Source organism: Falco cherrug, chromosome 10 (assembly GCF_023634085.1).
Source record: "Falco cherrug isolate bFalChe1 chromosome 10, bFalChe1.pri, whole genome shotgun sequence".
NCBI classification, from domain to species: domain Eukaryota; kingdom Metazoa; phylum Chordata; class Aves; order Falconiformes; family Falconidae; genus Falco; species Falco cherrug.
Genome location: NC_073706.1, coordinates 844,885 through 857,079, shown reverse-complemented (window position 1 = coordinate 857,079; position 12,195 = coordinate 844,885). Strand labels below are relative to the sequence as shown.

Genomic DNA, 12,195 nt, shown 5'->3' with positions numbered 1-12,195 from the left:
TGGTCTCCAGGGATGATGGCGGGTGCCCTGCAGCTCTGCTGCAGCTCTGCCGGTGTCTCTCTCAGGGGTTTCTCGACTCAGGCACGTCCGAGAGCACCCGCTCAGTGCCAGCTGGGCATGGCCATCTGGGTGGCTGCTGGGTCCCTCGGGCCAGGACATCTCGGAGCCTCCCCCACCTGCTGCACAGCTTGGGAGGCTTCCATGGACTGATCCCATACATGGACATGGAGAGGAAGAGGAGCCAGGCCTTGGTAAGCACTGAGATGAAACCTGCAGCTCTTTCATGAACACAGCAAAACCACTGAAGATTTTATAAGGTTTTGCAAAAAGTCAGGTGGAGTGGGAAGGGCTCCTGTAGCGCCTGGGTATTCCCATCACAGCAGTTTTGGAAAGATCTTCCACACTTCAGTGTCGGACATCTGCACGTTCCCAAGGAAAGGAGAGCGCTGACAGGCAGAGCTGGTGTTCAGGAGGGCAGGGCACTGTCTAAGAATGAAACCCCTCCGTGGGGAGGGCAGAGGAGCTTGGGGATTAGGAGCAGTCACGCACTGAAAAGCGCTGCCCAAGGGGCCTCCAGCAGGTGCAGATTGTCCTGGCGCAGCCTTTTGGGGAAGGTCAGGCTGCAGAAGGGAGAAATTAAATGCAGCTGGGTTTAAGAAGTGTCTGCTGAAGTAGCAGAATACATGATGGCAAGTGGGGAGGAAAGGTGGTTCTTGGGTGTTGTAGGGGTTCTTCCCTCAGCTGTGTGTCCCCAGCCTGCCTCAAGCCACAGTGAGAGGCAATGGCGGGGCACATCCACGCTGCTGCCAGCCAGCTCCCTGATGGGCACCAGTGCAATGCTCCCCCTCGTCACCCCGGGGCTGATGGGCACCTCAGTCACCAGGGGCCTGAGCAGGGGCTTTTCACCTGGCTGCAGTGCACCGCAGAGGTGCTGGCGGTGGGGTCCCTTGTCCCAGGGGCTGGAGGAGGCACAAACAGAAAAGGCACGAACGGAGCAACACGTTGGTGAAGAACTGGGTGCTGGTCTGCTGGCGGGGAGCCTCGATGCTGCGGCCAGTGCCATCTGTTTGCAGCTTTCCACGCACAACAGCATTTAATTATTAAGATAAGTCATACACTAACCATGGTGTTCGTTGTTGTTTTTTTTTTTAATGGAATGCATTTATAAGCCAACTTAAAAAAAAGGGATTTTTTTCTGTGTTGTGAGCTATAGCAGATGAGATTGCTGTATTTAAAAGCTTTTGCAAAATAAACCCCCCATATTCCTCGTCATTTAAAATGCAGTGATCTGCCTAAAGCCAATGCCGGGGGGTGGTGGTGCGAGGGCTGGCGTGGTGTGCGGGCCTGTGCCACCCCCCGGGAGCTCCCTGTGCCACCGGCCTGGAGCCCGCGGGACCCGACGCCGTGGCCCCCGCCCGCCCCCCCGTACCCCGCGTGCCACCCCCGCGCTGCTCCCGCGGCGGATCCGCTACTGCCCCGGTCTGCGACAGCCACCTCCCTCCCGTACATCGGCCGCGCGAGAACGGGGCTTTGGAGAGAGCTGGAGAGGGGCGCGGGGCCGGTAACCGGGCTCTGGTGACAGCCGGCGCCGCGGCCCCGGGGGGCGGGGGGACGCAGCCGGCAGCCCCCGCGTGGGGCGGGCCGGGGGCCGGCGGGAGCATGTCCCAGCTGCTGGGGACCCCGCCGCGCCCCCCTCCCCCGAGCCGCCCAGGCGGCCGCGCTGCCCGCGGGCCGGGCACGGCCCCTCCCGCCGCCGGCGGGGAAGGCTCCGCGGCGGCGCCGGGGGGGGCCGGGCCTACGCTGCCGCGAGGAAAGCTACCGCGCGGGGCTGCGGCCTCGGCGCCCCCCCCCCCCCCCCCCGCTCCGGGGGGAGCGGGCGCCCCGGCTGGGGTCCCCGCTCCGCAAGGCCGCCCCGCGCCCCGGCGCCACGCGTGGGGGCGCAGCTCCCGCTCGGGCCCGCGCGCTCGGACGCAGGCGCGCGCGGGGCGGGCCGGGTCACGTGCCGCGGCGGCGGAGGGAGGCGGTGGCGGCGGCGCGGCGCTGGCCTGCGCTCGGTGTCCCGGGCGACCCCCCCCCCCCGGCGGCCCGCGCCCGTCCGCCCCCGCCCCCGCGGGCCCCGTGCGCCCCGGCGGCCCCCGCCCTCCCGCGCGCGCTCGTGGCGGCGGCGGTGGCGGCAGGTGAGGGCGGGGCGGGCCCGCGGCGGGGCCTCCCGGCGGGGAGCGAGCAGCGCGCGGCGGAAGCGGCGCCCCGCGGTGTCAGGCGGGCGGCGGGCAGGCCGGGCCCGCGGGCCGGGCGGGCGGCGCGGCGGGAGGGGGCAGCCGGGGCGCGGAGCGGTGCGTGGGCCCGGCGCGGGGTGCCCAGGCCGCGGGGCGCCGGAGGGCTCCTGGGCGGGCGCCTGTCAGCCGGGTGCGGGGGGCCGCGGCCTGGCGCCCCGGCCTGGGCTGAGCCCGCTCGGCCGCGGCCTGCCGCGCCGCCTCGCCGGGCCGGGGTTGCCCGTGCCGCGCTGCCCCGCCGGGCCGGCCCCGGTCCTCTGTGGGCGCTCGTGTCTCGACCTTCCGCCGCGCCCTGTGGCAGCCGGCGGGCGGCCCGGGAGCGGGATGGGGGGGCGGCCCAGCGGTGCCACGCCGTGCCCGGGGCAGCGCCTCCCGGCCGGGCGCCACAGCCGCGGGAGCCCCGCGGCCCCGGGACGTCGCCCCCGCGCCCGGAGCCTCGGCCCTTGCCCCGCGCGGGCGGTGGCGGCTCCGTGGGGTGGCAGCTGGGACGCGTTGACGTTTCTTCGAGCCCGAGCTTTTGTCTGACTGTCTCGGCAACTCTGGAACGCGGCCGGGGAAAGGCTTCAGCGCCGTCCCTGGGTCTGGTTCCTGCTTTTCTCTGAATCTCACCCCCTTTCGGCCGTCGCAGCAGGCCGGGGGTCCCGTGCCCGCTGGCCCCCGAGGGCAGCATGCTGCAGCTCCGTGGGCTTTGTCTGCCCCGACCCCCGGCACGCGGCTCCACGCCTTCCCCAGGCTGAGCCGGGTAAAAGCTCTCTCGTGCCAGTTTTACTAGAGGACAAACAGTGCCTTTTGTTGGTATTTATAATTACTGCGCATTGTAGCCTTTCTGGCTGGTTCTTTAGCCAAAGCATCTTTCAGAATTTCCCACATGTGAAAGTGGCCACAGAGAGCAGATGGTGGTCTTGCAAAGGGTTGGCCAGTGTCATAACCATGACTTTTGGGTTCAGCAGCTCTTTTCCAGTTATAGCAGGTGTTTCTAGCTTTTCTGTGCATCTCATGGAGAGAGAAACAAAGGTCTTGAGGCCCATATCCAAAATGGCCAGGCCTGTGAGCCTCTGGGCTAAATGCACTCCTGCAGCAAGACATCAAGGTGTTTGCTACGCTCTTCAAATATTTGCTGAGCTGTACGGCTTCCTTTGAAAGCTAACTGGCTGTATCTGAAAAATTTTCCTAGTAATACTGTATTCTGACTCTCCTATGAGAAAAAATTGAAATCAGCACAGGGGAAGCTGCACACAGACCTGATCTTCTGTTGGGAAATGACATTTCTTAGTATTTTAAACCTACAGGAAGGTGTTCTGTTAGGCTTTGGATTTTGGCTGGAGAAACTCCCAGCAGCACTCTCCAGTCATTCTCTCTGGAAAGCCTGTTCTTTCTATAGGACTTGGAGGGAGGAGTTTTTGCAACAGGCTTCCAATTGATGCAATAACGTTCCGTGATTCTAGTAAAAAAAATAGGTGCTTCCTTAAAATCAAAACCGACTGTGTGGGGAAACCTGAGAAATCCAGCCCTGCCCCATGCATCTCTAAACGAAGTGTTAGTGTTTTCATTTTTCACTGGCTTAAATACTTGAAAATATGAGGGTGTAGAAGTAAATTCTGCTGCACAATCATAATGCCACTGTTTTGTTTTAAGTATGGTACTGTCAAAGATGACGTGCCTTTGTAGTAGATATTAGATATTTCAAACATAACTGCTGAACAGATTTGTAGTATACTTTTATTTTCTAATACCATATTGATTGCTCTTGGATGGAGCTACAACTGAGTTACACAGACATACTAAATGTCATAGATTTGCAGTGGCAAAGGGTTTGCTACTGAACGTATTGAACAGTTAATATGGCAGTAACAGTTTGATTGCATTGGGAATAGTGAAATTTTTTAGGTCATTAGTGTACCTCTGAAGAGAAGGCATGATGGTGGTGTCTGTTTCAAAATCATGTGGTCTCTATTGAGAAATACAGATGCTGTGGCGTGGAGAGAATAGAGCGAGCAGAACGCCTGTTGATGTGTAGACCATCGAACAGCAAGACTTAACCCTGTGTACTGCAGGGCCTGTGTTCAAGTGTAAACTTGTTCCTTAACGCTGGACTAGAGAAGAAGTAATGGGAGAGAATGCGTAGGGTTGGGAAGAGTTAAGGGGCAGAAGTGGAAGGAGAGCTAATCCTAGCTGACATGGAGCAGAGAAGATGCATTGTCAGACTCCAGGTGAGGTGTTCTCCATCTGTTAGCCAGATGACCGATCCACCTTTGCTTTACTGAAGCCCTGGGTATTTTGTGTTTTCTCTTGATGCTGTTACGAACTCTGCTGTCCCCTTCTGAGCGGATCAGTGACGTTCTTCAGCAGGAACTGCCCTTTGCAGATAACTGAGAATTTCTGCCATGTAGTCAGCATGTACCTTAGTTTGTATGTGGTGGTAGCTCAAGGTTTGGCTCAAGATGCTTGGATTGCCTAGTGCCCTGGCTAATTGGAAGGAAGGAAGGAAGAAATCATCTTTTCAATGATGCTGCTGGAGTTGAACGTTCATCTAAGCTTTACATTACACAGAAAGATAGTAGTGGAAGTTTTCCAGAGGTCCAGGAGACTGGGATTTTTCTTTAGACCATTGGGGGTCATTTTCCATCCAGTGTGTCCTCTGCCATAAGGATGTTATTAACACCATCCTCCTGCGCTCTGAATAGCACATCAAAAATTGCTATTGTGATTAAAAACAGAAACAAGAAGTGAGTTCTGTCAGGTATATGTTGCAGCCTTGAGGTTGTGTCACAGTAAATAACTTCTTTATGTATTTGGGAAAAAAGAAAGGTGACCAGTGCACGTCACGGTGTAGCCAGTTTGGGAGCTGGGTTGAAGGAGGGGGTGCGCAGGGGACTCCATTGCTCTGAGAGCCATCATATTTCTGGAACTGAGAGGACAGCGGCCTGCTTCTCCAGCTTGAGTGAGTAGTCTTGAAACAGCCCTGCACAGGGGTTTGGATCAGATTTGTATGAAAATTGAAAAGTATAGGAGATGCATGATGCCTTGTCTAAATTCGTTTGTCTTCGTGTAAACCAGTGATTTGGGACAGGGAGCTGGTTGTGCGGAGTTGCATATGTGAGCCTGTGCGTTAGGTTTGTTGCATGAAAGGGAACGATCTAGTTATTTGCACCAAAAGATGCATGCTATTAAATTCTCCCAAGTCCTGTGCACGTCATTTTAATTTTACAGTTTTGATTTTTAAAAAAATCAAATGATCTACCAAGACTGTGCAGCTGGTAGGAGATGGTGTTTCTCGTCATGGTTTCTGGGCAGTGCTTGCAGAGACTGAAGTAAGCCTCTGTGTTCCGCATACATGTGCGCAGGCATGCTTTCACAAGCCTCCCTCCTTGCTGGATGGCACAAGGAAAATGTGAGGCATTATTTCTGCCTTGCTTCCTGGTAAATTGGAAGTTTTGGTGTCTGTAGTAATGTTGTTTTTCACGGCAGCGAGTGGAGAGCACGTGAGAGATGAGATACAAGGCTCATATTAGCAGTTCTGAGGGGGTCTTTTTCGCGGAGAAGCTGAGGAGTTAGCAGTTGCGGTCTTGGGACTGTGGCTGTAGGAGCTGAACCTCGCAAGGCAAAAATATTGCCGGTTTTTTTAGTGAGGCTCAGTTAAAAGTAATACTGGACAAGAAAGAGCACCTCATGTTCTGGTTGCAGCATGGGAAAGTGTTCCTTTGCAAGGGCTTTTTGGGGAACTTTTCCCATCCCTGCAAGAACACATTGCTGTTTAGTTCTGTTGCATCCTAGTTTTACCGGAAGGTGCAAAGTTGGCCAGTGATTACGTGGTTCACAACAGCAGTAAGTGACAGTAATTAATAATGCTTTTGAAATGTGATTCTTCCAAAAGCCCAGAGCAGCACAAAGTTAAGCTGCAAGTTTTTATAGAGTCAGGAAACTCTCAGAACAATCTGGACTTTAACAACAAAAGCTGTACCTACTTCTGTTATATTAAGATTTTTTTTTCTTGGTTTTTGGGTCAGGGAAAACAGTCTCTTCATTACTGAGTGCCTCATATCAGAGGAATTACTTTTAAGCTGTTTGTTTAAATCTTTTCTCCACACTTTATAACATTTCAGAATTTTAAAAATTGTAGTGAAATTTCCTAGACTTTTATTACATGTAAGAAGGAAGAATATTGCAATAAACAAGAGGTGCAGTTTTCAGTCAAACCTTAGTACCGGACTTGTAATCACTAGAACACCTGGGCTGGTTACATTGATGTTTGTGAAGCTCAGTGAGAGTTTGGTGACAAAGGACTACCTGTGGGGCACGTCAGCCCAGAAAGGTTTGGTAGTGGTTACATTCAACTTCAAATAAAAAGCTTGTCACAACACAAACAGTGAATAGATTGCTACTTGAGGAGTTTTCTCGTAGCCTGTGGAAGGCAAGATAAAATACACTTTCTTGTCAAGATACATCTGATTTTAAATAGTATCTCATTTTATTTGTTTGCTGATTGTATTGATGGATCTCTGTGAAAAGTTATGTACTGCAAATCTCCGTCTAGTATTTATCTGTTACAGGCTATAGTGTATGTCTCTCAAATGGAAGTATCCTTAACATGAAATTAATAATTCAGCTATGGGAATTGATTGATCAAATATTACGCTGTGTAGACTGTGGCTTCCAAGAAAATTGGTGACTGAGTTAACTTGTGGTTTAGGAAGAGGACTGGCAGCCTTCTTGTGTTGGAATCTCAGCTGCCAAAAGTGGGAATTTCTACATGGCTAACTTAGCTGTAGTTGAAATTCATTCTGGAGTTGTTATGTTGCTTTTTAAAGCAACCCCAATGATCTCATCGGTCAAATTCTGTTGAAATAAAAATTAATAGCTCAGTTAGACATGTCCATTGCAGCTTGGCATGAGTTGTGGGGTTTCAACAAACTTTATGAAACTAACAAACCAATGTTCCACTAAATCTGCTGTCAAAATACATCAAAGTACACTGCGAAAGGTCATATGCGTTACAACAAGCTGTAATTTTCTCCTTGTCGGAAGCATTTGGGTTTACGTGTTTTATGCTTGAGGGCTGTAGGAGCGCAGCAGAGCAGTATGAGGAGGGGCACGTAGCTCTCTATCAGCAGGAGTGAATGAAGCCTGCCTTCCTCTAGACTTGCTTTGTTTTCTTGATGTTTGGGAAAGCACAGGCTCTGAAGACCCTTTTCTGTAGTTGGAATGCTTCCCAGGGCTGTTCTTGCAGATTCTTTGGTGGCTGCTAAGGTCTGTGTTCAGTCCCTGGGTGTTTCAAAGGTCCCTGTCAGGTAGGTTATTGCAGTGAAAGCTGAAGTTAATGAACCAATGTCAGTTGGTTATTTTCCTTAACCAAATTGGAATTGTCTCCCGTACAATGGGAATGAAGACCACAGCAGTTAATTGTTCTTCTTCCCATAGCCTGGGCTGGCCATGCTCAGTTTCTTACTGGAGCTTGCTAGGACAGCCCATCTTTCAGTCCTCTCTTCTCTGGAGCAGCTGGGTGCCCACAGACCGTCTCATACCCCTGCCCGTGGTGAGGGAGGGCCACCCTTTCCCTCAGAAGGGAGAACTGGAGGAACAGAAAGCCCCTCTGTTCCTTGTACTAAGGAGTTCAGATGATTTTCCCTCTGGCCCAGCACCCTTCAGCCAGATGTCAGCTCTTACCTTGTCGTGCTAAGGCATGGATGGTTTGACTGGAAGCTGACTTTGGTAAGCTTTGAGGGCACCTTAAAAACGGCTTTTACTGGGCAAGTAAGGACTGTCCTTTCATGTGAATGCTTAGCTTTGGAGATAACCAGCCAGTTTCTTACATGACTCAGTTGTAGGCCATCTAAAGTAGCCTGTGGAACATAATTTTATAAAAAGCATGGAAAAAATAGAATTGATGCAGTATCTGCTATAGAACCTGGAAAGCTTTTTTATATTTGGCTTACACTTAATAAACGATAGTAAAATTTCATATTTTAGATTTTGGTTTTGCTTGTCAACTTGGTGTCTGGTCGCGGTATTTAGGCAAGTCTACAAAGGGATGGAAAGAGCAAAGTTACTGCTTATGATTTAGACATTCAGGTGTTCTACTTGGTACTGTACTGCTTCTTGAATTACAATGCTTGTTTAGAAATATAAGAAGATGCCAGAGGTTGACTGAAAGAGCTACAAAGCATGCATAGTCTGTTTTAATGTGAACACTGTTTCCTTCCCTTGGAATTGCTGGACTGGCAGAAGTGCAAAGGCTATGGCACAGTACTAAGGCTTTTAAAAGCGATTTTACCTTGTCATCTAGATAGAAGATAGCAAATTTCTGCTTTGTCTTTCTGAGTCGTCTTCCCTCTTCTGCTTCCCCAGTTTGCTTTTGGGTAGTCCCTTTCCCCACTGATGAGCAGGCTGGTAAGTAAGCAGAAAATCTGCTTGAAAAACAGCACTGGGTTGTTAATATAAATCATCTTGATTTGAGGGGCAGTGTTTTGTTTTTGCTGAAGCCATTAGCTTTACTGCTGCTTTTTCATTACCCTGAGAGGTTTGAGTGCAGCTTGATGAGACTATGAACAGGACTAGGTTTTGGGATTGGATTCACCTTGCTTTGTTGGCCATCTGCAATAAAAATGTCTGTCTGAGGTGGCTGTGGGATCATAACGTGTTCCTGCAATGAGCTTAACCTGAGCCACTTTAGGCGCCTCCTTAGGATAAGCTGAAGCATATCCTAGTTGTGCCAGTTTGTCTTCTGAAGGTGAATTGAATCTAGAAGAGTTTATCTTAAGACTTAAATATATTATTCTTGATAAAACTTGCCCTATTTAGAAGAATAAAATGTTATTTCCAGCCAAAGGGAGTATTCAGTTTTTTGCCTAAAGTAAAAGGTTGATTTTTCCAGATCCTTGGGTTTTGCTGTTAATATTTTAATATAGTAACACATGCTTTTTACATTACGAAGGAGAGAGTTGGATTTGGTGCAAAACTGCATGTTAAAAATCAAAGTATTCACTGTTACATTCAGTATTTTTGGTTTTTTTGCATCATTGTATTATGAAATGCAATGGTTTTCTTTCAGGATTACATTTTTGGGAGTTGCTGTTTAACCATGTTTGCCAGTCTGGAATTACCTGAAGGCCTGTTGCATGCTGCAAAATACTGAAGTCGTGGAATTTGGTTTGGTAGGTAAAATAAGCATATGATGCATCTAAGTATCTCTCGTTCTTACATATTCTCCTGCTAACTGTCCCACTGACAGGTCCTTGCTCGTAATCTTTAAGTGTATTTGGAGGGCTGGGTGGTCCCTGGAGCTGACTTTTCAGCCTGCTGTAGAGGGCTGCGACATTTGCCATCAGGTTTGTAGCTGTTGTCAGACCTTCCTTCCGAAGAGGACAGTTGAGATGCTTTTGTGGTGTTATCCCTCTTTCGTGTCAAAGTCTGATGTTCCAAATTACTGGAACTACCCCTAGCTAAGTTATGTAAGAGGAAATTTTACTACATATTTCACTTTAGTTTTAGGTATTCTTTTTATATTATAACAGACTTGACTGCAGTCTCATTTCTGGACTGACTTCTCTTCCTCTTCCCTGTTGCAGCTTTAAATGGTCAGTGTGAGAATGAGGACCCTGCTCAGTTCTGCCTTCTGCCATCTGCTAGTGAAGGACATCAGTCCATCCTTCTTTCTGCTGTCACCCTTTCCAGTCCTTTGTGTTATTTGGAAGAGTACTTTTTCAGGTGTAGAGCAGGATTTTAGTACTTTTTATTTAATCGGGCTCCCTACATATTTGTTTTGAGAGGGTGCATGTTCTGGTGTGACATCAGTTGTGAAAGTGTTTATTCTGAGTTGGTTGAAATGTACAAACAGCTTGTAAATCAATAGACTGTGTGGCAGAAAACCTCAGACAAGTTATTAGATAAAGCCTTGTTCTGATTTATTTGCTTTGTGTGGTGCAGTGGTTAGAAGAAAGCAACACAAGAGCTTTCAAGTTCTGTTTAAGAAACAAATGGACATAACTTGAAGTTTGGATCAATTGACCGGGTCTTAGGATGAGAATACCAACATACCAGGATGTTGGTTTTTTTCTCCCCTTTGATTTTTTTCAGACTCTGGAGACCACCAGCACTCCCGTTTGGTGGTGCTGGCACTCCAGACCCTGCTGGCTTTCCAGTGTTCAGCTGCTTCCCAGTTAGGGATTACTGGCTGTTTCAGGTTTGTTCTAATCCCATCTCTCCCAGGGAGTGGATGGGATTTTCAAAGCACTGCCCAGTCACGTGGCACTGGGTTTGTCATGCAGGCTCCTTTTACTAACAGGGCTGTTGGTGGGGGGACACATGGCATGACAAACTGCCTTCTGTGGGGTGCGGTGCGACCCAGATCTAGGCTGCGGCATAGCTGTATCCCACATGAATTCTTCTGCTGGAGAGTCTGTCTTGTACATTGTAGTCTATCAGCTGTATTATCCGTGCGCTGAGTGTGCCCAGGAGCTCCAGCCTCCAGCAGCCAAGGGTGTGCCCTGTGCCCAGCTCGGACCCTCTGCTCAGGCTGCCGCCCCCTACCCCCATACCTGCTGCAGGTGCGTTCAGTCTATTACCTGGCTGTTTATCCCCAACTCTTACTTCAGTGACATCTTTTTAATAATTAGACTATGTTGAGTAAGACCAACTTTATAATAAGCAGGCATAACACTTTATGCTGCTGCAGCCTGTCCCAGGCCAGGTTGACGGTAGGTGGTTGCCACATGGTAGCACTGGACTTGCTCTGAGTTTCCAGAGACAGTTGTCTAATGGGAAGTATTAAATTGGAAACTCTAAAACAACAGAGTGCAGGGGCAGGAAGGAAGCCATGCATGTTCTTTGAATGGAAAATGATATTCAGAGTCCTTTTTTGTGCTGTCACTTGAACATGAATGCTCAAGTTTATGAAATGTGCTGTGGTTATGCAGATCAGTTCAGGTATGGTTCTTACTCATCAGAGATACTCTGTGGTCTGCTGGGAGTTCATCTAGCTTATAGGAATTGTTGAATGACCAGAGTTTCACCTGTGTGTGCTTATGCTAAAGGCTTTTTGTGCTTATGTGGAAGAGCGTTGAGCAAAGGTATGTGCTAATTATGGTCATGTGCTGGCTTGTAATTTATGGAAGTCAACCCTATAACCAGGAGATTACAGAATTTGTTAGGATGAGGGATGCAGCTGGGATTCATTTAGTTTGAGATGGATGGCGTGCTGTGTTCTGCCTGAAGAGGAAGGTTTTGCAAGTCATTACTTTCTCCTGTCATATTTGAGATAAATTATACCTGAAGATAGGAACAGACTGAACTGTGTTTTTGAGAGGGAAGGTGGATGTAGCAGAGATCCTTGAGGCACGTAATGTGAACAAAAAATGCAAAGAGAGCTGTAGCTACATGTTCTTATCCAGAAAGTAAAATTTAAAGCTCAATCTTGGTCGTTTTTTTTTTCTTAACTCGAGCTTTCCCTGCAGTCCTATGATTTTCTGCATCACATGAAACAAGGCCTGTGGCCCTTTGGGATTTAGCAAGCTATATTTTAGTAGTGTTCAGGAGGGACTGTAATTTCAGCAAATTCTGTCAGATTTTGGCACGTTGAGGTGAGGCTGGTGGAATCTGATTTAAGCTGCAGCACTTTCACGAAGCCTTTACGCCATGGTTTAAACAATCTGGAAGTCTTCTGCTCTTCCACAGAGAAGATGGATGATTTAAACGCTTCTATTCAAAAAAAGAAATGTTTGTGTTCTTACAGAGAAATATTTACTACTTTGGTGTCAGGGATTGTCAGAAGTACTCGTGTTTCTTGCCGCAAATGGAACACCCCATCCCCTCCAAATAGTTGTGCTTTTTCAACATGTAAGAGCCTGTATGTTGAGCTGAGCTTTTCTCTCCCTGAAAAACTTACTCAAGGTTTTCAGATAAGTATTTTTCTATGTAATTTTCTTCA

At 49.3% G+C, this 12,195-nt stretch overlaps 1 protein-coding gene across 4 annotated transcripts in view; it reads left to right on the top strand.

Moving 5' to 3' along the window:
- Positions 1 to 1,889: 1,889 nt before the first annotated feature.
- The window catches only part of NCOA6 (nuclear receptor coactivator 6), a 46,155-nt gene continuing 35,849 nt past the window's right edge, over positions 1,890 to 12,195 (top strand). For all 4 annotated transcript variants that reach the window (XR_008734298.1, XM_055722972.1, XM_055722974.1 and 1 more), the window contains exons 1-2: positions 1,890 to 2,177; positions 9,322 to 9,424. The gene's annotated coding sequence lies outside the window, so the exon portion shown is untranslated. The remainder of the gene's footprint in view (positions 2,178 to 9,321; positions 9,425 to 12,195) is intronic.